Below are 25,195 nucleotides of genomic sequence, written 5' to 3' on the forward strand. Positions count from 1 at the left end.
GATGAATTTTGGAAATCAGTTGCGCGTCGTGGCCGTATAGCAAACAGTACCTGTGATGACGAACAATTAGCGACAGGCGTTTTTTTAAGATTTACTCTCAGATGTGATTAAGGCGAATGGCGCAGATAAAGCATTTGCCAAAGCGGTACAGCATAAGGTGGGACGAGGCAGTCTGAATTACATTTTATAGATGTATTTCTCACATATCTCAGAGTCTCTCGCGATCTTCGTCGTCGTCGTCGTCGTCGTCGTCGTCGTCGCCGCCGCCGCTTCTGCAGAAGTAGCAAATGGCCATCGTAGCAAATGCGGCGAGGGACTGCCTGCCTTCGATTCCGAATGCACAAATTGTGTGGTCTTGTTTCTCAGTCTATATTTGGTCGGTCTCGTCAGAGGTTGAATGTAACGAATGGGTGGGAAAGAGCAAGGGGCAGCGGCTGTGTAGAACGAAAACACAAATCCTCAGGGGTGTGAGCGTTTCGAGATGAGTTGTATACATGTAAATGTTGGTCGTCAGTGACCGTGTGGCCTAATGGATAAGGCGTCGGACTTCGGCTCTGAAGATTACAGTTTCGAATGCTGTCACGCTTGTGTTTTTCCAGTTCTGAAAAAGAAACATACCGTTTTAATGTAGCAATTGAGCAGTACGAAACCGTCTGAATGTTGTTGTTGACCATTTTTTGCTTGGAGATGCTCTTGAGCTTGAAACACACACAGCAAGACCGGTGTTAACTAGCGAAATGGTCGGCAGAGTGCCGACACCGCGAGTTTTGACTGGCACTTGCACATCTAAAACAACGTCGGAAAGTAACTCGTTCGGCTTTTGAGTCACATAAAGTATGTGTGTTAATTTCGACGCCACTAGCTCTGCTTGTTGTCATGCAATTTCTTTGCCTCTCAGAAATGATTATGACATAAAAGTGAAGTGCGTGACGAGTGTGACGTTAGGAAAACTTTAGGCAGCATGGAGAGATGCTGTATGGGACCACCCAACCCTAACGAGTACTGTGTGACGTGCTACCCGGCAAGTATTCACCGAGGTAGCCGGCTATCTCAGTCGGTAGAGCGTCAGACACTTAATCCCAGGGTCGTGGGTTCGAGCCAGACGCTGGGCGAAACGGAATTTTGTTCCGCTGCAGGTGTAAATTACCGTTTTTCTGATTAACGAGATTTAATGGAAATAGCAACTTTAAACTTTGCCTACGTCTCTGTCAGTCGCAAGGAAACTGTATTTGAAGGTGAAGGTAATTTTGTAGACATGTGTAAAAGACATGTTCTGAAATGCAAGTGTTGTGGTTTGGAGAGCACATCGGTTACGTGTCAGATGTGTAGCCAAGCAGTAATTTGTCGCCATAGCTGCAAATATTAGCCGATAATATGAATTGTTGTCAGCTAAAGTCTGATGATGCAGACGACCGTAAGGACGAAGTACCCAAGAGTACCGCTAGGCCGCGCCTCTTTAGCTCAGTGGTAGAGCACTGGTCTAATAAACCAGGGGTCGTAAGTTCCATCCTCACAGGAGAAAGATGAATTTTGGAAATCAGTTGCGCGTCGTGGCCGTATAGCAAACAGTACCTGTGATGACGAACAATTAGCGACAGGCGTTTTTTTAAGATTTACTCTCAGATGTGATTAAGGCGAATGGCGCAGATAAAGCATTTGCCAAAGCGGTACAGCATAAGGTGGGACGAGGCAGTCTGAATTACATTTTATAGATGTATTTCTCACATATCTCAGAGTCTCTCGCGATCTTCGTCGTCGTCGTCGTCGTCGTCGCCGCCGCCGCCGCTTCTGCAGAAGTAGCAAATGGCCATCGTAGCAAATGCGGCGAGGGACTGCCTGCCTTCGATTCCGAATGCACAAATTGTGTGGTCTTGTTTCTCAGTCTATATTTGGTCGGTCTCGTCAGAGGTTGAATGTAACGAATGGGTGGGAAAGAGCAAGGGGCAGCGGCTGTGTAGAACGAAAACACAAATCCTCAGGGGTGTGAGCGTTTCGAGATGAGTCGTATACATGTAAATGTTGGTCGTCAGTGACCGTGTGGCCTAATGGATAAGGCGTCGGACTTCGGCTCTGAAGATTACAGGTTCAAATGCTGTCACGCTTGTGTTTTTCCAGTTCTGAAAAAGAAACATACCGTTTTAATGTAGCAATTGAGCAGTACGAAACCGTCTGAATGTTGCTGTTGACCATTTTTTGCTTGGAGATGCTCTTGAGCTTGAAACACACACAGCAAGACCGGTGTTAACTAGCGAAATGGTCGGCAGAGTGCCGACACCCCGAGTTTTGACTGGCACTTGCACATCTAAAACAACGTCGGAAAGTAACTCGTTCGGCTTTTGAGTCCCATAAAGTATGTGTGTTAATTTTGACGCCACTAGCTCTGCTTGTTGTCATGCAATTTCTTTGCCTCTCAGAAATGATTATGACATAAAAGTGAAGTGCGTGACGAGTGTGACGTTAGGAAAACATTAGGCAGTATGGAGAGATGCTGTATGGGACCACCCAACCCTAACGAGTACTGTGTGACGTGCTACCCGGCAAGTATTCACCGAGGTAGCCGGCTATCTCAGTCGGTAGAGCGTCAGACACTTAATCCCAGGGTCGTGGGTTCGAGCCAGACGCTGGGCGAAACGGAATTTTGTTCCGCTGCAGGTGTAAATTACCGTTTTTCTGATTAACGAGATTTAATGGAAATAGCAACTTTAAACTTTGCCTACGTCTCTGTCAGTCGCAAGGAAACTGTATTTGAAGGTGAAGGTGATTTTGTAGACATGTGTAAAAGACATGTTCTGAAATGCAAGTGTTGTGGTTTGGAGAGCACATCGGTTACGTGTCAGATGTGTAGCCAAGCAGTAATTTGTCGCCATAGCTGCAAATATTAGCCGATAATATGAATTGTTGTCAGCTAAAGTCTGATGATGCAGACGACCGTAAGGACGAAGTACCCAAGAGTACCGCTAGGCCGCGCCTCTTTAGCTCAGTGGTAGAGCACTGGTCTAATAAACCAGGGGTCGTAAGTTCCATCCTCACAGGAGAAAGATGAATTTTGGAAATCAGTTGCGCGTCGTGGCCGTATAGCAAACAGTACCTGTGATGACGAACAATTAGCGACAGGCGTTTTTTTAAGATTTACTCTCAGATGTGATTAAGGCGAATGGCGCAGATAAAGCATTTGCCAAAGCGGTACAGCATAAGGTGGGACGAGGCAGTCTGAATTACATTTTATAGATGTATTTCTCACATATCTCAGAGCCTCTCGCGATCTTCGTCGTCGTCGTCGTCGTCGTCGTCGCCGCCGCCGCCGCTTCTGCAGAAGTAGCAAATGGCCATCGTAGCAAATGCGGCGAGGGACTGCCTGCCTTCGATTCCGAATGCACAAATTGTGTGGTCTTGTTTCTCAGTCTATATTTGGTCGGTCTCGTCAGAGGTTGAATGTAACGAATGGGTGGGAAAGAGCAAGGGGCAGCGGCTGTGTAGAACGAAAACACAAATCCTCAGGGGTGTGAGCGTTTCGAGATGAGTCGTATACATGTAAATGTTGGTCGTCAGTGACCGTGTGGCCTAATGGATAAGGCGTCGGACTTCGGCTCAGAAGATTACAGGTTCGAATGCTGTCACGCTTGTGTTTTTCCAGTTCTGAAAAAGAAACATACCGTTTTAATGTAGCAATTGAGCAGTACGAAACCGTCTGAATGTTGTTGTTGACCATTTTTTGCTTGGAGATGCTCTTGAGCTTGAAACACACACAGCAAGACCGGTGTTAACTAGCGAAATGGTCGGCAGAGTGCCGACACCGCGAGTTTTGACTGGCACTTGCACATCTAAAACAACGTCGGAAAGTAACTCGTTCGGCTTCTGAGTCACATAAAGTATGTGTGTTAATTTTGACGCCACTAGCTCTGCTTGTTGTCATGCAATTTCTTTGCCTCTCAGAAATGATTATGACATAAAAGTGAAGTGCGTGACGAGTGTGACGTTAGGAAAACATTAGGCAGCATGGAGAGATGCTGTATGGGACCACCCAACCCTAACGAGTACTGTGTGACGTGCTACCCGGCAAGTATTCACCGAGGTAGCCGGCTATCTCAGTCGGTAGAGCGTCAGACACTTAATCCCAGGGTCGTGGGTTCGAGCCAGACGCTGGGCGAAACGGTATTTTGTTCCGCTGCAGGTGTAAATTACCGTTTTTCTGATTAACGAGATTTAATGGAAATAGCAACTTTAAACTTTGCCTACGTCTCTGTCAGTCGCAAGGAAACTGTATTTGAAGGTGAAGGTGATTTTGTAGACATGTGTAAAAGACATGTTCTGAAATGCAAGTGTTGTGGTTTGGAGAGCACATCGGTTACGTGTCAGATGTGTAGCCAAGCAGTAATTTGTCGCCATAGCTGCAAATATTAGCCGATAATATGAATTGTTGTCAGCTAAAGTCTGATGATGCAGACGACCGTAAGGACGAAGTACCCAAGAGTACCGCTAGGCCGCGCCTCTTTAGCTCAGTGGTAGAGCACTGGTCTAATAAACCAGGGGTCGTAAGTTCCATCCTCACAGGAGAAAGATGAATTTTGGAAATCAGTTGCGCGTCGTGGCCGTATAGCAAACAGTACCTGTGATGACGAACAATTAGCGACAGGCGTTTTTTTAAGATTTACTCTCAGATGTGATTAAGGCGAATGGCGCAGATAAAGCATTTGGCAAAGCGGTACAGCATAAGGTGGGACGAGGCAGTCTGAATTACATTTTATAGATGTATTTCTCACATATCTCAGAGTCTCTCGCGATCTTCGTCGTCGTCGTCGTCGTCGTCGTCGTCGTCGTCGTCGTCGTCGTCGCCGCCGCCGCTTCTGCAGAAGTAGCAAATGGCCATCGTAGCAAATGCGGCGAGGGACTGCCTGCCTTCGATTCCGAATGCACAAATTGTGTGGTCTTGTTTCTCAGTCTATATTTGGTCGGTCTCGTCAGAGGTTGAATGTAACGAATGGGTGGGAAAGAGCAAGGGGCAGCGGCTGTGTAGAACGAAAACACAAATCCTCAGGGGTGTGAGCGTTTCGAGATGAGTCGTATACATGTAAATGTTGGTCGTCAGTGACCGTCTGGCCTAATGGATAAGGCGTCGGACTTCGGCTCTGAAGATTACAGGTTCAAATGCTGTCACGCTTGTGTTTTTCCAGTTCTGAAAAAGAAACATACCGTTTTAATGTAGCAATTGAGCAGTACGAAACCGTCTGAATGTTGCTGTTGACCATTTTTTGCTTGGAGATGCTCTTGAGCTTGAAACACACACAGCAAGACCGGTGTTAACTAGCGAAATGGTCGGCAGAGTGCCGACACCGCGAGTTTTGACTGGCACTTGCACATCTAAAACAACGTCGGAAAGTAACTCGTTCGGCTTTTGAGTCACATAAAGTATGTGTGTTAATTTTGACGCCACTAGCTCTGCTTGTTGTCATGCAATTTCTTTGCCTCTCAGAAATGATTATGACATAAAAGTGAAGTGCGTGACGAGTGTGACGTTAGGAAAACATTAGGCAGCATGGAGAGATGCTGTATGGGACCACCCAACCCTAACGAGTACTGTGTGACGTGCTACCCGGCAAGTATTCACCGAGGTAGCCGGCTATCTCAGTCGGTAGAGCGTCAGACACTTAATCCCTGGGTCGTGGGTTCGAGCCAGACGCTGGGCGAAACGGAATTTTGTTCCGCTGCAGGTGTAAATTACCGTTTTTCTGATTAACGAGATTTAATGGAAATAGCAACTTTAAACTTTGCCTACGTCTCTGTCAGTCGCAAGGAAACTGTATTTGAAGGTGAAGGTGATTTTGTAGACATGTGTAAAAGACATGTTCTGAAATGCAAGTGTTGTGGTTTGGAGAGCACATCGGTTACGTGTCAGATGTGTAGCCAAGCAGTAATTTGTCGCCATAGCTGCAAATATTAGCCGATAATATGAATTGTTGTCAGCTAAAGTCTGATGATGCAGACGACCGTAAGGACGAAGTACCCAAGAGTACCGCTAGGCCGCGCCTCTTTAGCTCAGTGGTAGAGCACTGGTCTAATAAACCAGGGGTCGTAAGTTCCATCCTCACAGGAGAAAGATGAATTTTGGAAATCAGTTGCGCGTCGTGGCCGTATAGCAAACAGTACCTGTGATGACGAACAATTAGCGACAGGCGTTTTTTTAAGATTTACTCTCAGATGTGATTAAGGCGAATGGCGCAGATAAAGCATTTGCCAAAGCGGTACAGCATAAGGTGGGACGAGGCAGTCTGAATTACATTTTATAGATGTATTTCTCACATATCTCAGAGTCTCTCGCGATCGTCGTCGTCGTCGTCGTCGTCGTCGTCGTCGTCGCCGCCGCCGCTTCTGCAGAAGTAGCAAATGGCCATCGTAGCAAATGCGGCGAGGGACGGCCTGCCTTCGATTCCGAATGCACAAATTGTGTGGTCTTGTTTCTCAGTCTATATTTGGTCGGTCTCGTCAGAGGTTGAATGTAACGAATGGGTGGGAAAGAGCAAGGGGCAGCGGCTGTGTAGAACGAAAACACAAATCCTCAGGGGTGTGAGCGTTTCGAGATGAGTCGTATACATGTAAATGTTGATCGTCAGTGACCGTGTGGTCTAATGGATAAGGCGTCGGACTTCGTATCTGAAGATTACAGGTTCGAATGCTGTCACGCTTGTGTTTTTCCAGTTCTGAAAAAGAAACATACCGTTTTAATGTAGCAATTGAGCAGTACGAAACCGTCTGAATGTTGCTGTTGACCATTTTTTGCTTGGAGATGCTCTTGAGCTTGAAACACACACAGCAAGACCGGTGTTAACTAACGAAATGGTCGGCAGAGTGCCGACACCGCGAGTTTTGACTGGCACTTGCACATCTAAAACAACGTCGGAAAGTAACTCGTTCGGCTTTTGAGTCACATAAAGAATGTGTGTTAATTTTGACGCCACTAGCTCTGCTTGTTGTCATGCAATTTCTTTGCCTCTCAGAAATGATTATGACATAAAAGTGAAGTACGTGACGAGTGTGACGTTAGGAAAACATTAGGCAGCATGGAGAGATTCTGTATGGGACCACCCAACCCAAACGAGTACTGTGTGACGTGCTACCCGGCAAGTATTCACCGAGGTAGCCGGCTATCTCAGTCGGTAGAGCGTCAGACTCTTAATCCCAGGGTCGTGGGTTCGAGCCAGACGCTGGGCGAAACGGTATTTTGTTCCGCTGCAGGTGTAAATTACCGTTTTTCTGATTAACGAGATTTAATGGAAATAGCAACTTTAAACTTTGCCTACGTCTCTGTCAGTCGCAAGGAAACTGTATTTGAAGGTGAAGGTGATTTTGTAGACATGTGTAAAAGACATGTTCTGAAATGCAAGTGTTGTGGTTTGGAGAGCACATCGGTTACGTGTCAGATGTGTAGCCAAGCAGTAATTTGTCGCCATAGCTGCAAATATTAGCCGATAATATGAATTGTTGTCAGCTAAAGTCTGATGGAGCAGACGACCGTAAGGACGAAGTACCCAAGAGTACCGCTAGGCCGCGCCTCTTTAGCTCAGTGGTAGAGCACTGGTCTAATAAACCAGGGGTCGTAAGTTCCATCCTCACAGGAGAAAGATGAATTTTGGAAATCAGTTGCGCGTCGTGGCCGTATAGCAAACAGTACCTGTGATGACGAACAATTAGCGACAGGCGTTTTTTTAAGATTTACTCTCAGATGTGATTAAGGCGAATGGCGCAGATAAAGCATTTGCCAAAGCGGTACAGCATAAGGTGGGACGAGGCAGTCTGAATTACATTTTATAGATGTATTTCTCACATATCTCAGAGCCTCTCGCGATCTTCGTCGTCGTCGTCGTCGTCGTCGTCGTCGTCGCCGCCGCCGCTTCTGCAGAAGTAGCAAATGGCCATCGTAGCAAATGCGGCGAGGGACGGCCTGCCTTCGATTCCGAATGCACAAATTGTGTGGTCTTGTTTCTCAGTCTATATTTGGTCGGTCTCGTCAGAGGTTGAATGTAACGAATGGGTGGGAAAGAGCAAGGGGCAGCGGCTGTGTAGAACGAAAACACAAATCCTCAGGGGTGTGAGCGTTTCGAGATGAGTCGTATACATGTAAATGTTGATCGTCAGTGACCGGGTGGTCTAATGGATAAGGCGTCGGACTTCGTATCTGAAGATTACAGGTTCGAATGCTGTCACGCTTGTGTTTTTCCAGTTCTGAAAAAGAAACATACCGTTTTAATGTAGCAATTGAGCAGTACGAAACCGTCTGAATGTTGCTGTTGACCATTTTTTGCTTGGAGATGCTCTTGAGCTTGAAACACACACAGCAAGACCGGTGTTAACTAACGAAATGGTCGGCAGAGTGCCGACACCGCGAGTTTTGACTGGCACTTGCACATCTAAAACAACGTCGGAAAGTAACTCGTTCGGCTTTTGAGTCACATAAAGAATGTGTGTTAATTTTGACGCCACTAGCTCTGCTTGTTGTCATGCAATTTCTTTGCCTCTCAGAAATGATTATGACATAAAAGTGAAGTACGTGACGAGTGTGACGTTAGGAAAACATTAGGCAGCATGGAGAGATTCTGTATGGGACCACCCAACCCAAACGAGTACTGTGTGACGTGCTACCCGGCAAGTATTCACCGAGGTAGCCGGCTATCTCAGTCGGTAGAGCGTCAGACTCTTAATCCCAGGGTCGTGGGTTCGAGCCAGACGCTGGGCGAAACGGTATTTTGTTCCGCTGCAGGTGTAAATTACCGTTTTTCTGATTAACGAGATTTAATGGAAATAGCAACTTTAAACTTTGCCTACGTCTCTGTCAGTCGCAAGGAAACTGTATTTGAAGGTGAAGGTGATTTTGTAGACATGTGTAAAAGACATGTTCTGAAATGCAAGTGTTGTGGTTTGGAGAGCACATCGGTTACGTGTCAGATGTGTGGCCAAGCAGTAATTTGTCGCCATAGCTGCAAATATTAGCCGATAATATGAATTGTTGTCAGCTAAAGTCTGATGGTGCAGACGACCGTAAGGACGAAGTACCCAAGAGTACCGCTAGGCCGCGCCTCTTTAGCTCAGTGGTAGAGCACTGGTCTAATAAACCAGGGGTCGTAAGTTCCACCCTCACAGGAGAAAGATGAATTTTGGAAATCAGTTGCGCGTCGTGGCCGTATAGCAAACAGTACCTGTGATGACGAACAATTAGCGACAGGCGTTTTTTTAAGATTTACTCTCAGATGTGATTAAGGCGAATGGCGCAGATAAAGCATTTGCCAAAGCGGTACAGCATAAGGTGGGACGAGGCAGTCTGAATTACATTTTATAGATGTATTTCTCACATATCTCAGAGCCTCTCGCGATCTTCGTCGTCGTCGTCGTCGTCGTCGTCGTCGCCGCCGCCGCCGCTTCTGCAGAAGTAGGAAATGGCCATCGTAGCAAATGCGGCGAGGGACTGCCTGCCTTCGATTCCGAATGCACAAATTGTGTGGTCTTGTTTCTCAGTCTATATTTGGTCGGTCTCGTCAGAGGTTGAATGTAACGAATGGGTGGGAAAGAGCAAGGGGCAGCGGCTGTGTAGAACGAAAACACAAATCCTCAGGGGTGTGAGCGTTTCGAGATGAGTCGTATACATGTAAATGTTGGTCGTCAGTGACCGTGTGGCCTAATGGATAAGGCGTCGGACTTCGGCTCTGAAGATTACAGGTTCGAATGCTGTCACGCTTGTGTTTTTCCAGTTCTGAAAAAGAAACATACCGTTTTAATGTAGCAATTGAGCAGTACGAAACCGTCTGAATGTTGTTGTTGACCATTTTTTGCTTGGAGATGCTCTTGAGCTTGAAACACACACAGCAAGACCGGTGTTAACTAGCGAAATGGTCGGCAGAGTGCCGACACCGCGAGTTTTGACTGGCACTTGCACATCTAAAACAACGTCGGAAAGTAACTCGTTCGGCTTCTGAGTCACATAAAGTATGTGTGTTAATTTTGACGCCACTAGCTCTGCTTGTTGTCATGCAATTTCTTTGCCTCTCAGAAATGATTATGACATAAAAGTGAAGTGCGTGACGAGTGTGACGTTAGGAAAACATTAGGCAGCATGGAGAGATGCTGTATGGGACCACCCAACCCTAACGAGTACTGTGTGACGTGCTACCCGGCAAGTATTCACCGAGGTAGCCGGCTATCTCAGTCGGTAGAGCGTCAGACACTTAATCCCAGGGTCGTGGGTTCGAGCCAGACGCTGGGCGAAACGGTATTTTGTTCCGCTGCAGGTGTAAATTACCGTTTTTCTGATTAACGAGATTTAATGGAAATAGCAACTTTAAACTTTGCCTACGTCTCTGTCAGTCGCAAGGAAACTGTATTTGAAGGTGAAGGTGATTTTGTAGACATGTGTAAAAGACATGTTCTGAAATGCAAGTGTTGTGGTTTGGAGAGCACATCGGTTACGTGTCAGATGTGTAGCCAAGCAGTAATTTGTCGCCATAGCTGCAAATATTAGCCGATAATATGAATTGTTGTCAGCTAAAGTCTGATGGTGCAGACGACCGTAAGGACGAAGTACCTAAGTGTACCGCTAGGCCGCGCCTCTTTAGCTCAGTGGTAGAGCACTGGTCTAATAAACCAGGGGTCGTAAGTTCCATCCTCACAGGAGAAAGATGCATTTTGGAAATCAGTTGCGCGTCGTGGCCGTATAGCAAACAGTACCTGTGATGACGAACAATTAGCGACAGGCGTTTTTTTAAGATTTACTCTCAGATGTGATTAAGGCGAATGGCGCAGATAAAGCATTTGCCAAAGCGGTACAGCTTAAGGTGGGATGAGGCAGTCTGAATTACATTTTATAGATGTATTTCTCACATATCTCAGAGTCTCTCGCGATCGTCGTCGTCGTCGTCGTCGTCGTCGTCGTCGTCGTCGTCGTCGCCGCCGCCGCTTCTGCAGAAGTAGCAAATGGCCATCGTAGCAAATGCGGCGAGGGACGGCCTGCCTTCGATTCCGAATGCACAAATTGTGTGGTCTTGTTTCTCAGTCTATATTTGGTCGGTCTCGTCAGAGGTTGAATGTAACGAATGGGTGGGAAAGAGCAAGGGGCAGCGGCTGTGTAGAACGAAAACACATATCCTCAGGGGTGTGAGCGTTTCGAGATGAGTCGTATACATGTAAATGTTGGTCGTCAGTGACTGTGTGGCCTAATGGATAAAGCGTCGGACTTCGGCTCTGAAGATTACAGGTTCGAATGCTGTCACGCTTGTGTTTTTCCAGTTCTGAAAAAGAAACATACCGTTTTAATGTAGCAATTGAGCAGTACGAAACCGTCTGAATGTTGCTGTTGACCATTTTTTGCTTGGAGATGCTCTTGAGCTTGAAACACACACAGCAAGACCGGTGTTAACTAGCGAAATGGTCGGCAGAGTGCCGACACCGCGAGTTTTGACTGGCATTTGCACATCTAAAACAACGTCGGAAAGTAACTCGTTCGGCTTTTGAGTCACATAAAGTATGTGTGTTAATTTTGACGCCACTAGCTCTGCTTGTTGTCATGCAATTTCTTTGCCTCTCAGAAATGATTATGACATAAAAGTGAAGTACGTGACGAGTGTGACATTAGGAAAACATTAGGCAGCATGGAGAGATTCTGTATGGGACCACCCAACCCAAACGAGTACTGTGTGACGTGCTACCCGGCAAGTATTCACCGAGGTAGCCGGCTATCTCAGTCGGTAGAGCGTCAGACACTTAATCCCCGGGTCGTGGGTTCGAGCCAGACGCTGGGCGAAACGGAATTTTGTTCCGCTGCAGGTGTAAATTACCGTTTTTCTGTTTAACGAGATTTAATGGAAATAGCAACTTTAAACTTTGCCTACGTCTCTGTCAGTCGCAAGGAAACTGTATTTGAAGGTGAAGGTGATTTTGTAGACATGTGTAAAAGACATGTTCTGAAATGCAAGTGTTGTGGTTTGGAGAGCACATCGGTTACGTGTCAGATGTGTAGCCAAGCAGTAATTTGTCGCCATAGCTGCAAATATTAGCCGATAATATGAATTGTTGTCAGCTAAAGTCTGATGATGCAGACGACCGTAAGGACGAAGTACCCAAGAGTACCGCTAGGCCGCGCCTCTTTAGCTCAGTGGTAGAGCACTGGTCTAATAAACCAGGGGTCGTAAGTTCCATCCTCACAGGAGAAAGATGAATTTTGGAAATCAGTTGCGCGTCGTGGCCGTATAGCAAACAGTACCTGTGATGACGAACAATTAGCGACAGGCGTTTTTTTAAGATTTACTCTCAGATGTGATTAAGGCGAATGGCGCAGATAAAGCATTTGCCAAAGCGGTACAGCATAAGGTGGGACGAGGCAGTCTGAATTACATTTTATAGATGTATTTCTCACATATCTCAGAGTCTCTCGCGATCTTCGTCGTCGTCGTCGTCGTCGTCGTCGTCGTCGCCGCCGCCGCTTCTGCAGAAGTAGCAAATGGCCATCGTAGCAAATGCGGCGAGGGACGGCCTGCCTTCGATTCCGAATGCACAAATTGTGTGGTCTTGTTTCTCAGTCTATATTTGGTCGGTCTCGTCAGAGGTTGAATGTAACGAATGGGTGGGAAAGAGCAAGGGGCAGCGGCTGTGTAGAACGAAAACACAAATCCTCAGGGGTGTGAGCGTTTCGAGATGAGTCGTATACATGTAAATGTTGATCGTCAGTGACCGGGTGGTCTAATGGATAAGGCGTCGGACTTCGTATCTGAAGATTACAGGTTCGAATGCTGTCACGCTTGTGTTTTTCCAGTTCTGAAAAAGAAACATACCGTTTTAATGTAGCAATTGAGCAGTACGAAACCGTCTGAATGTTGCTGTTGACCATTTTTTGCTTGGAGATGCTCTTGAGCTTGAAACACACACAGCAAGACCGGTGTTAACTAACGAAATGGTCGGCAGAGTGCCGACACCGCGAGTTTTGACTGGCACTTGCACATCTAAAACAACGTCGGAAAGTAACTCGTTCGGCTTTTGAGTCACATAAAGAATGTGTGTTAATTTTGACGCCACTAGCTCTGCTTGTTGTCATGCAATTTCTTTGCCTCTCAGAAATGATTATGACATAAAAGTGAAGTACGTGACGAGTGTGACGTTAGGAAAACATTAGGCAGCATGGAGAGATTCTGTATGGGACCACCCAACCCAAACGAGTACTGTGTGACGTGCTACCCGGCAAGTATTCACCGAGGTAGCCGGCTATCTCAGTCGGTAGAGCGTCAGACTCTTAATCCCAGGGTCGTGGGTTCGAGCCAGACGCTGGGCGGAACGGAATTTTGTTCCGCTGCAGGTGTAAATTACCGTTTTTCTGATTAACGAGATTTAATGGAAATAGAAACTTTAAACTTTGCCTACGTCTCTGTCAGTCGCAAGGAAACTGTGTTTGAAGGTGAAGGTGATTTTGTAGACATGTGTAAAAGACATGTTCTGAAATGCAAGTGTTGTGGTTTGGAGAGCACATCGGTTACGTGTCAGATGTGTAGCCAAGCAGTAATTTGTCGCCATAGCTGCAAATATTAGCCGATAATATGAATTGTTGTCAGCTAAAGTCTGATGATGCAGACGACCGTAAGGACGAAGTACCCAAGAGTACCGCTAGGCCGCGCCTCTTTAGCTCAGTGGTAGAGCACTGGTCTAATAAACCAGGGGTCGTAAGTTCCATCCTCACAGGAGAAAGATGAATTTTGGAAATCAGTTGCGCGTCGTGGCCGTATAGCAAACAGTACCTGTGATGACGAACAATTAGCGACAGGCGTTTTTTTAAGATTTACTCTCAGATGTGATTAAGGCGAATGGCGCAGATAAAGCATTTGCCAAAGCGGTACAGCATAAGGTGGGACGAGGCAGTCTGAATTACATTTTATAGATGTATTTCTCACATATCTCAGAGTCTCTCGCGATCTTCGTCGTCGTCGTCGTCGTCGTCGTCGTCGTCGCCGCCGCCGCTTCTGCAGAAGTAGCAAATGGCCATCGTAGCAAATGCGGCGAGGGACGGCCTGCCTTCGATTCCGAATGCACAAATTGTGTGGTCTTGTTTCTCAGTCTATATTTGGTCGGTCTCGTCAGAGGTTGAATGTAACGAATGGGTGGGAAAGAGCAAGGGGCAGCGGCTGTGTAGAACGAAAACACAAATCCTCAGGGGTGTGAGCGTTTCGAGATGAGTCGTATACATGTAAATGTTGATCGTCAGTGACCGGGTGGTCTAATGGATAAGGCGTCGGACTTCATATCTGAAGATTACAGGTTCGAATGCTGTCACGCTTGTGTTTTTCCAGTTCTGAAAAAGAAACTTACCGTTTTAATGTAGCAATTGAGCAGTACGAAACCGTCTGAATGTTGCTGTTGACCATTTTTTGCTTGGAGATGCTCTTGAGCTTGAAACACACACAGCAAGACCGGTGTTAACTAGCGAAATGGTCGGCAGAGTGCCGACACCGCGAGTTTTGACTGGCATTTGCACATCTAAAACAACGTCGGAAAGTAACTCGTTCGGCTTTTGAGTCACATAAAGTATGTGTGTTAATTTTGACGCCACTAGCTCTGCTTGTTGTCATGCAATTTCTTTGCCTCTCAGAAATGATTATGACATAAAAGTGAAGTACGTGACGAGTGTGACGTTAGGAAAACATTAGGCAGCATGGAGAGATTCTGTATGGGACCACCCAACCCAAACGAGTACTGTGTGACGTGCTACCCGGCAAGTATTCACCGAGGTAGCCGGCTATCTCAGTCGGTAGAGCGTCAGACTCTTAATCCCAGGGTCGTGGGTTCGAGCCAGACGCTGGGCGGAACGGAATTTTGTTCCGCTGCAGGTGTAAATTACCGTTTTTCTGATTAACGAGATTTAATGGAAATAGCAACTTTAAACTTTGCCTACGTCTCTGTCAGTCGCAAGGAAACTGTGTTTGAAGGTGAAGGTGATTTTGTAGACATGTGTGAAAGACATGTTCTGAAATGCAAGTGTTGTGGTTTGGAGAGCACATCGGTTACGTGTCAGATGTGTAGCCAAGCAGTAATTTGTCGCCATAGCTGCAAATATTAGCCGGTAATATGAAGTGTTGTCAGCTAAAGTCTGATGGTGCAGACGACCGTAAGGACGAAGTACCCTAGAGTACCGCTAGGCCGCGCCTCTTTAGCTCAGTGGTAGAGCACTGGTCTAATAAACCAGGGGTTGTAAATTCCATCCTCACAGGAGAAAGATGAATTTTGGAAATCAGTTGCGCGTCGTGGCCGTATAGCAAACAGTACCTGTGATGACCAACAATTAGCGACAGGCGTTTTTTTAAGATTTACTCTCAGATGTGATTAAGGCGAATGGCGCAGATAAAGCATTTGCCAAAGCGGTACAGCATAAGGTGGGACGAGGCAGTCTGAATTACATTTTATAGATGTATTTCTCACATATCTCAGAGCCTCTCGCGGTCGTCGTCGTCGTCGTCGTCGTCGTCGCCGCCGCCGCTTCTGCAGAAGTAGCAAATGGCCATCGTAGCAAATGCGGCGAGGGACGGCCTGCCTTCGATTCCGAATGCACAAATTGTGTGGTCTTGTTTCTCAGTCTATATTTGGTCGGTCTCGTCAGAGGTTGAATGTAACGAATGGGTGGGAAAGAGCAAGGGGCAGCGGCTGTGTAGAACGAAAACACATATCCTCAGGGGTGTGAGCGTTTCGAGATGAGTCGTATACATGTAAATGTTGGTCGTCAGTGACTGTGTGGCCTAATGGATAAGGCGTCGGACTTCGGCTCTGAAGATTACAGGTTCGAATGCTGTCACGCTTGTGTTTTTCCAGTTCTGAAAAAGAAACATACCGTTTTAATGTAGCAATTGAGCAGTACGAAACCGTCTGAATGTTGCTGTTGACCATTTTTTGCTTGGAGATGCTCTTGAGCTTGAAACACACACAGCAAGACCGGTGTTAACTAGCGAAATGGTCGGCAGAGTGCCGACACCGCGAGTTTTGACTGGCATTTGCACATCTAAAACAACGTCGGAAAGTAACTCGTTCGGCTTTTGAGTCACATAAAGTATGTGTGTTAATTTTGACGCCACTAGCTCTGCTTGTTGTCATGCAATTTCTTTGCCTCTCAGAAATGATTATGACATAAAAGTGAAGTACGTGACGAGTGTGACGTTAGGAAAACATTAGGCAGCATGGAGAGATGCTGTATGGGACCACCCAACCCAAACGAGTACTGTGTGACGTGCTACCCGGCAAGTATTCACCGAGGTAGCCGGCTATCTCAGTCGGTAGAGCGTCAGACACTTAATCCCCGTTTCGTGGGTTCGAGCCAGACGCTGGGCGAAACGGAATTTTGTTCCGCTGCAGGTGTAAATTACCGTTTTTCTGATTAACGAGATTTAATGGAAATAGCAACTTTAAACTTTGCCTACATCTCTGTCAGTCGCAAGGAAACTGTATTTGAAGGTGAAGGTGATTTTGTAGACATGTGTAAAAGACATGTTCTGAAATGCAAGTGTTGTGGTTTGGAGAGCACATCGGTTACGTGTCAGATGTGTAGCCAAGCAGTAATTTGTCGCCATAGCTGCAAATATTAGCCGATAATATGAATTGTTGTCAGCTAAAGTCTGATGATGCAGACGACCGTAAGGACGAAGTACCCAAGAGTACCGCTAGGCCGCGCCTCTTTAGCTCAGTTGTAGAGCACTGGTCTAATAAACCAGGGGGCGTAAGTTCCATCCTCACAGGAGAAAGATGAATTTTGGAAATCAGTTGCGCGTCGTGGCCGTATAGCAAACAGTACCTGTGATGACGAACAATTAGCGACAGGCGTTTTTTTAAGATTTACTCTCAGATGTGATTAAGGCGAATGGCGCAGATAAAGCATTTGCCAAAGCGGTACAGCATAAGGTGGGACGAGGCAGTCTGAATTACATTTTATAGATGTATTTCTCACATATCTCAGAGTCTCTCGCGATCTTCGTCGTCGTCGTCGTCGTCGTCGTCGTCGTCGTCGTCGTCGTCAACGCCGCCGCTTCTGCAGAAGTAGCAAATGGCCATCGTAGCAAATGCGGCGAGGGACGGCCTGCCTTCGATTCCGAATGCACAAATTGTGTGGTCTTGTTTCTCAGTCTATATTTGGTCGGTCTCGTCAGAGGTTGAATGTAACGAATGGGTGGGAAAGAGCAAGGGGCAGCGGCTGTGTAGAACGAAAACACAAATCCTCAGGGGTGTGAGCGTTTCGAGATGAGTCGTATAGATGTAAATGTTGATCGTCAGTGACCGTGTGGTCTAATGGATAAGGCGTCGGACTTCATATCTGAAGATTACAGGTTCGAATGCTGTCACGCTTGTGTTTTTCCAGTTCTGAAAAAGAAACTTACCGTTTTAATGTAGCAATTGAGCAGTACGAAACCGTCTGAATGTTGCTGTTGACCATTTTTTGCTTGGAGATGCTCTTGAGCTTGAAACACACACAGCAAGACCGGTGTTAACTAACGAAATGGTCGGCAGAGTGCCGACACCGCGAGTTTTGACTGGCATTTGCACATCTAAAACAACGTCGGAAAGTAACTCGTTCGGCTTTTGAGTCACATAAAGTATGTGTGTTAATTTTGACGCCACTAGCTCTGCTTGTTGTCATGCAATTTCTTTGCCTCTCAGAAATGATTATGACATAAAAGTGAAGTACGTGACGAGTGTGACGTTAGGAAAACATTAGGCAGCATGGAGAGATGCTGTATGGGACCACCCAACCCAAACGAGTACTGTGTGACGTGCTACCCGGCAAGTATTCACCGAGGTAGCCGGCTATCTCAGTCGGTAGAGCGTCAGACACTTAATCCCCGGGTCGTGGGTTCGAGCCAGACGCTGGGCGAAACGGAATTTTGTTCCGCTGCAGGTGTAAATTACCGTTTTTCTGATTAACGAGATTTAATGGAAATAGCAACTTTAAACTTTGCCTACGTCTCTGTCAGTCGCAAGGAAACTGTATTTGAAGGTGAAGGTGATTTTGTAGACATGTGTAAAAGACATGTTCTGAAATGCAAGTGTTGTGGTTTGGAGAGCACATCGGTTACGTGTCAGATGTGTAGCCAAGCAGTAATTTGTCGCCATAGCTGCAAATATTAGCCGATAATATGAATTGTTGTCAGCTAAAGTCTGATGATGCAGACGACCGTAAGGACGAAGTACCCAAGAGTACCGCCAGGCCGCGCCTCTTTAGCTCAGTGGTAGAGCACTGGTCTAATAAACCAGGGGTCGTAAGTTCCATCCTCACAGGAGAAAGATGAATTTTGGAAATCAGTTGCGCGTCGTGGCCGTATAGCAAACAGTACCTGTGATGACGAACAATTAGCGACAGCCCTTTTTTTAAGATTTACTCTCAGATGTGATTAAGGCGAATGGCGCAGATAAAGCATTTGCCAAAGCGGTACAGCATAAGGTGGGACGAGGCAGTCTGAATTACATTTTATAGATGTATTTCTCACATATCTCAGAGTCTCTCGCGATCGTCGTCGTCGTCGTCGTCGTCGTCGTCGTCGCCGCCGCCGCTTCTGCAGAAGTAGCAAATGGCCATCGTAGCAAATGCGGCGAGGGACGGCCTGCCTTCGATTCCGAATGCACAAATTGTGTGGTCTTGTTTCTCAGTCTATATTTGGTCGGTCTCGTCAGAGGTTGAATGTAACGAATGGGTGGGAAAGAGCAAGGGGCAGCGGCTGTGTAGAACGAAAACACATATCCTCAGGGGTGTGAGCGTTTCGAGATGAGTCGTATACATGTAAATGTTGGTCGTCAGTGACTGTGTGGCCTAATGGATAAGGCGTCGGACTTCGGCTCTGAAGATTACAGGTTTGAATGCTGTCACGCTTGTGTTTTTCCAGTTCTGAAAAAGAAACATACCGTTTTAATGTAGCAATTGAGCAGTACGAAACCGTCTGAATGTTGCTGTTGACCATTTTTTGCTTGGAGATGCTCTTGAGCTTGAAACACACACAGCAAGACCGGTGTTAACTAGCGAAATGGTCGGCAGAGTGCCGACACCGCGAGTTTTGACTGGCATTTGCACATCTAAAACAACGTCGGAAAGTAACTCGTTCGGCTTTTGAGTCACATAAAGTATGTGTGTTAATTTTGACGCCACTAGCTCTGCTTGTTGTCATGCAATTTCTTTGCCTCTCAGAAATGATTATGACATAAAAGTGAAGTACGTGACGAGTGTGACGTTAGGAAAACATTAGGCAGCATGGAGAGATGCTGTATGGGACCACCCAACCCAAACGAGTACTGTGTGACGTGCTACCCGGCAAGTATTCACCGAGGTAGCCGGCTATCTCAGTCGGTAGAGCGTCAGACACTTAATCCCCGGGTCGTGGGTTCGAGCCAGACGCTGAGCGAAACGGAATTTTGTTCCGCTGCAGGTGTAAATTACCGTTTTTCTGATTAACGAGATTTAATGGAAATAGCAACTTTAAACTTTGCCTACGTCTCTGTCAGTCGCAAGGAAACTGTATTTGAAGGTGAAGGTGATTTTGTAGACATGTGTAAAAGACATGTTCTGAAATGCAAGTGTTGTGGTTTGGAGAGCACATCGGTTACGTGTCAGATGTGTAGCCAAGCAGTAATTTGTCGCCATAGCTGCAAATATTAGCCGATAATATGAGTGGTTGTCAGCTAAAGTCTGATGATGCAGACGACCGTAAGGACGAAGTACCCAAGAGTACCGCTAGGCCGCGCCTCTTTAGCTCAGTGGTAGAGCACTGGTCTAATAAACAGGGGTCGTAAGTTCCATCCTCACAGGAGAAAGATGAATTTTGGAAATCAGTTGCGCGTCGTGGCCGTATAGCAAACAGTACCTGTGATGACGAACAATTAGCGACAGGCGTTTTTTTAAGATTTACTCTCAGATGTGATTAAGGCGAATGGCGCAGATAAAGCATTTGCCAAAGTGGTACAGCATAAGGTGGGACGAGGCAGTCTGAATTACATTTTATAGATGTATTTCTCACATATCTCAGAGTCTCTCGCGATCTTCGTCGTCGTCGTCGTCGTCGTCGTCGTCGTCGTCGTCGTCGCCGCCGCCGCTTCTGCAGAAGTAGCAAATGGCCATCGTAGCAAATGCGGCGAGGGACGGCCTGCCTTCGATTCCGAATGCACAAATTGTGTGGTCTTGTTTCTCAGTCTATATTTGGTCGGTCTCGTCAGAGGTTGAATGTAACGAATGGGTGGGAAAGAGCAAGGGGCAGCGGCTGTGTAGAACGAAAACACAAATCCTCAGGGGTGTGAGCGTTTCGAGATGAGTCGTATACATGTAAATGTTGATCGTCAGTGACCGTGTGGTCTAATGGATAAGGCGTCGGACTTCATATCTGAAGATTACAGGTTCGAATGCTGTCACGCTTGTGTTTTTCCAGTTCTGAAAAAGAAACTTACCGTTTTAATGTAGCAATTGAACAGTACGAAACCGTCTGAATGTTGCTGTTGACCATTTTTTGCTTGGAGATGCTCTTGAGCTTGAAACACACACAGCAAGACCGGTGTTAACTAGCGAAATGGTCGGCAGAGTGCCGACACCGCGAGTTTTGACTGGCATTTGCACATCTAAAACAACGTCGGAAAGTAACTCGTTCGGCTTTTGAGTCACATAAAGTATGTGTGTTAATTTTGACGCCACTAGCTCTGCTTGTTGTCATGCAATTTCTTTGCCTCTCAGAAATGATTATGACATAAAAGTGAAGTACGTGACGAGTGTGACGTTAGGAAAACATTAGGCAGCATGGAGAGATGCTGTATGGGACCACCCAACCCAAACGAGTACTGTGTGACGTGCTACCCGGCAAGTATTCACCGAGGTAGCCGGCTATCTCAGTCGGTAGAGCGTCAGACACTTAATCCCCAGGTCGTGGGTTCGAGCCAGACGCTGGGCGAAACGGAATTTTGTTCCGCTGCAGGTGTAAATTACCGTTTTTCTGATTAACGAGATTTAATGGAAATAGCAACTTTAAACTTTGCCTACGTCTCTGTCAGTCGCAAGGAAACTGTATTTGAAGGTGAAGGTGATTTTGTAGACATGTGTAAAAGACATGTTCTGAAATGCAAGTGTTGTGGTTTGGAGAGCACATCGGTTACGTGTCAGATGTGTAGCCAAGCAGTAATTTGTCGCCATAGCTGCAAATATTAGCCGATAATATGAATTGTTGTCAGCTAAAGTCTGATGATGCAGACGACCGTAAGGACGAAGTACCCAAGAGTACCGCTAGGCCGCGCCTCTTTAGCTCAGTGGTAGAGCACTGGTCTAATAAACCAGGGGTCGTAAGTTCCATCCTCACAGGAGAAAGATGAATTTTGGAAATCAGTTGCGCGTCGTGGCCGTATAGCAAACAGTACCTGTGATGACGAACAATTAGCGACAGCCCTTTTTTTAAGATTTACTCTCAGATGTGATTAAGGCGAATGGCGCAGATAAAGCATTTGCCAAAGCGGTACAGCATAAGGTGGGACGAGGCAGTCTGAATTACATTTTATAGATGTATTTCTCACATATCTCAGAGTCTCTCGCGATCTTCGTCGTCGTCGTCGTCGTCGTCGTCGTCGTCGCCGCCGCCGCTTCTGCAGAAGTAGCAAATGGCCATCGTAGCAAATGCGGCGAGGGACGGCCTGCCTTCGATTCCGAATGCACAAATTGTGTGGTCTTGTTTCTCAGTCTATATTTGGTCGGTCTCGTCAGAGGTTGAATGTAACGAATGGGTGGGAAAGAGCAAGGGGCAGCGGCTGTGTAGAACGAAAACACAAATCCTCAGGGGTGTGAGCGTTTCGAGATGAGTCGTATACATGTAAATGTTGATCGTCAGTGACCGTGTGGTCTAATGGATAAGGCGTCGGACTTCATATCTGAAGATTACAGGTTCGAATGCTGTCACGCTTGTGTTTTTCCAGTTCTGAAAAAGAAACTTACCGTTTTAATGTAGCAATTGAGCAGTACGAAACCGTCTGAATGTTGCTGTTGACCATTTTTTGCTTGGAGATGCTCTTGAGCTTGAAACACACACAGCAAGACCGGTGTTAACTAACGAAATGGTCGGCAGAGTGCCGACACCGCGAGTTTTGACTGGCATTTGCACATCTAAAACAACGTCGGAAAGTAACTCGTTCGGCTTTTGAGTCACATAAAGTATGTGTGTTAATTTTGACGCCACTAGCTCTGCTTGTTGTCATGCAATTTCTTTGCCTCTCAGAAATGATTATGACATAAAAGTGAAGTACGTGACGAGTGTGACGTTAGGAAAACATTAGGCAGCATGGAGAGATGCTGTATGGGACCACCCAACCCAAACGAGTACTGTGTGACGTGCTACCCGGCAAGTATTCACCGAGGTAGCCGGCTATCTCAGTCGGTAGAGCGTCAGACACTTAATCCCCGGGTCGTGGGTTCGAGCCAGACGCTGGGCGAAACGGAATTTTGTTCCGCTGCAGGTGTAAATTACCGTTTTTCTGATTAACGAGATTTAATGGAAATAGCAACTTTAAACTTTGCCTACGTCTCTGTCAGTCGCAAGGAAACTGTATTTGAAGGTGAAGGTGATTTTGTAGACATGTGTAAAAGACATGTTCTGAAATGCAAGTGTTGTGGTTTGGAGAGCACATCGGTTACGTGTCAGATGTGTAGCCAAGCAGTAATTTGTCGCCATAGCTGCAAATATTAGCCGATAATATGAATTGTTGTCAGCTAAAGTCTGATGATGCAGACGACCGTAAGGACGAAGTACCCAAGAGTACCGCTAGGCCGCGCCTCTTTAGCTCAGTGGTAGAGCACTGGTCTAATAAACCAGGGGTCGTAAGTTCCATCCTCACAGGAGAAAGATGAATTTTGGAAATCAGTTGCGCGTCGTGGCCGTATAGCAAACAGTACCTGTGATGACGAACAATTAGCGACAGCCCTTTATTTAAGATTTACTCTCAGATGTGATTAAGGCGAATGGCGCAGATAAAGCATTTGCCAAAGCGGTACAGCATAAGGTGGGACGAGGCAGTCTGAATTACATTTTATAGATGTATTTCTCACATATCTCAGAGTCTCTCGCGATCTTCGTCGTCGTCGTCGTCGTCGTCGTCGTCGTCGCCGCCGCCGCTTCTGCAGAAGTAGCAAATGGCCATCGTAGCAAATGCGGCGAGGGACGGCCTGCCTTCGATTCCGAATGCACAAATTGTGTGGTCTTGTTTCTCAGTCTATATTTGGTCGGTCTCGTCAGAGGTTGAATGTAACGAATGGGTGGGAAAGAGCAAGGGGCAGCGGCTGTGTAGAACGAAAACACAAATCCTCAGGGGTGTGAGCGTTTCGAGATGAGTCGTATACATGTAAATGTTGATCGTCAGTGACCGTGTGGTCTAATGGATAAGGCGTCGGACTTCATATCTGAAGATTACAGGTTCGAATGCTGTCACGCTTGTGTTTTTCCAGTTCTGAAAAAGAAACTTACCGTTTTAATGTAGCAATTGAGCAGTACGAAACCGTCTGAATGTTGCTGTTGACCATTTTTTGCTTGGAGATGCTCTTGAGCTTGAAACACACACAGCAAGACCGGTGTTAACTAACGAAATGGTCGGCAGAGTGCCGACACCGCGAGTTTTGACTGGCATTTGCACATCTAAAACAACGTCGGAAAGTAACTCGTTCGGCTTTTGAGTCACATAAAGTATGTGTGTTAATTTTGACGCCACTAGCTCTGCTTGTTGTCATGCAATTTCTTTGCCTCTCAGAAATGATTATGACATAAAAGTGAAGTACGTGACGAGTGTGACGTTAGGAAAACATTAGGCAGCATGGAGAGATGCTGTATGGGACCACCCAACCCAAACGAGTACTGTGTGACGTGCTACCCGGCAAGTATTCACCGAGGTAGCCGGCTATCTCAGTCGGTAGAGCGTCAGACACTTAATCCCCGGGTCGTGGGTTCGAGCCAGACGCTGGGCGAAACGGAATTTTGTTCCGCTGCAGGTGTAAATTACCGTTTTTCTGATTAACGAGATTTAATGGAAATAGCAACTTTAAACTTTGCCTACGTCTCTGTCAGTCGCAAGGAAACTGTATTTGAAGGTGAAGGTGATTTTGTAGACATGTGTAAAAGACATGTTCTGAAATGCAAGTGTTGTGGTTTGGAGAGCACATCGGTTACGTGTCAGATGTGTAGCCAAGCAGTAATTTGTCGCCATAGCTGCAAATATTAGCCGATAATATGAATTGTTGTCAGCTAAAGTCTGATGATGCAGACGACCGTAAGGACGAAGTACCCAAGAGTACCGCTAGGCCGCGCCTCTTTAGCTCAGTGGTAGAGCACTGGTCTAATAAACCAGGGGTCGTAAGTTCCATCCTCACAGGAGAAAGATGAATTTTGGAAATCAGTTGCGCGTCGTGGCCGTATAGCAAACAGTACCTGTGATGACGAACAATTAGCGACAGCCCTTTTTTTAAGATTTACTCTCAGATGTGATTAAGGCGAATGGCGCAGATAAAGCATTTGCCAAAGCGGTACAGCATAAGGTGGGACGAGGCAGTCTGAATTACATTTTATAGATGTATTTCTCACATATCTCAGAGTCTCTCGCGATCTTCGTCGTCGTCGTCGTCGTCGTCGTCGCCGCCGCCGCTTCTGCAGAAGTAGCAAATGGCCATCGTAGCAAATGCGGCGAGGGACGGCCTGCCTTCGATTCCGAATGCACAAATTGTGTGGTCTTGTTTCTCAGTCTATATTTGGTCGGTCTCGTCAGAGGTTGAATGTAACGAATGGGTGGGAAAGAGCAAGGGGCAGCGGCTGTGTAGAACGAAAACACAAATCCTCAGGGGTGTGAGCGTTTCGAGATGAGTCGTATACATGTAAATGTTGATCGTCAGTGACCGTGTGGTCTAATGGATAAGGCGTCGGACTTCATATCTGAAGATTACAGGTTCGAATGCTGTCACGCTTGTGTTTTTCCAGTTCTGAAAAAGAAACTTACCGTTTTAATGTAGCAATTGAGCAGTACGAAACCGTCTGAATGTTGCTGTTGACCATTTTTTGCTTGGAGATGCTCTTGAGCTTGAAACACACACAGCAAGACCGGTGTTAACTAACGAAATGGTCGGCAGAGTGCCGACACCGCGAGTTTTGACTGGCATTTGCACATCTAAAACAACGTCGGAAAGTAACTCGTTCGGCTTTTGAGT

General features: G+C 46.4%; 1 non-coding gene across 1 annotated transcript; it reads left to right on the top strand.

The window, feature by feature from the left end:
• Positions 1 to 10,588: 10,588 nt before the first annotated feature.
• Positions 10,589 to 10,666, top strand: Trnai-aau (transfer RNA isoleucine (anticodon AAU)). The gene has a single exon. It is a non-coding gene; the product is annotated as a tRNA-Ile (tRNA).
• The last annotated feature ends 14,529 nt before the right edge of the window (positions 10,667 to 25,195 follow it).

Source organism: Schistocerca gregaria, chromosome 3, assembly GCF_023897955.1.
Source record: "Schistocerca gregaria isolate iqSchGreg1 chromosome 3, iqSchGreg1.2, whole genome shotgun sequence".
NCBI classification, from domain to species: Eukaryota; Metazoa; Arthropoda; class Insecta; order Orthoptera; family Acrididae; genus Schistocerca; species Schistocerca gregaria.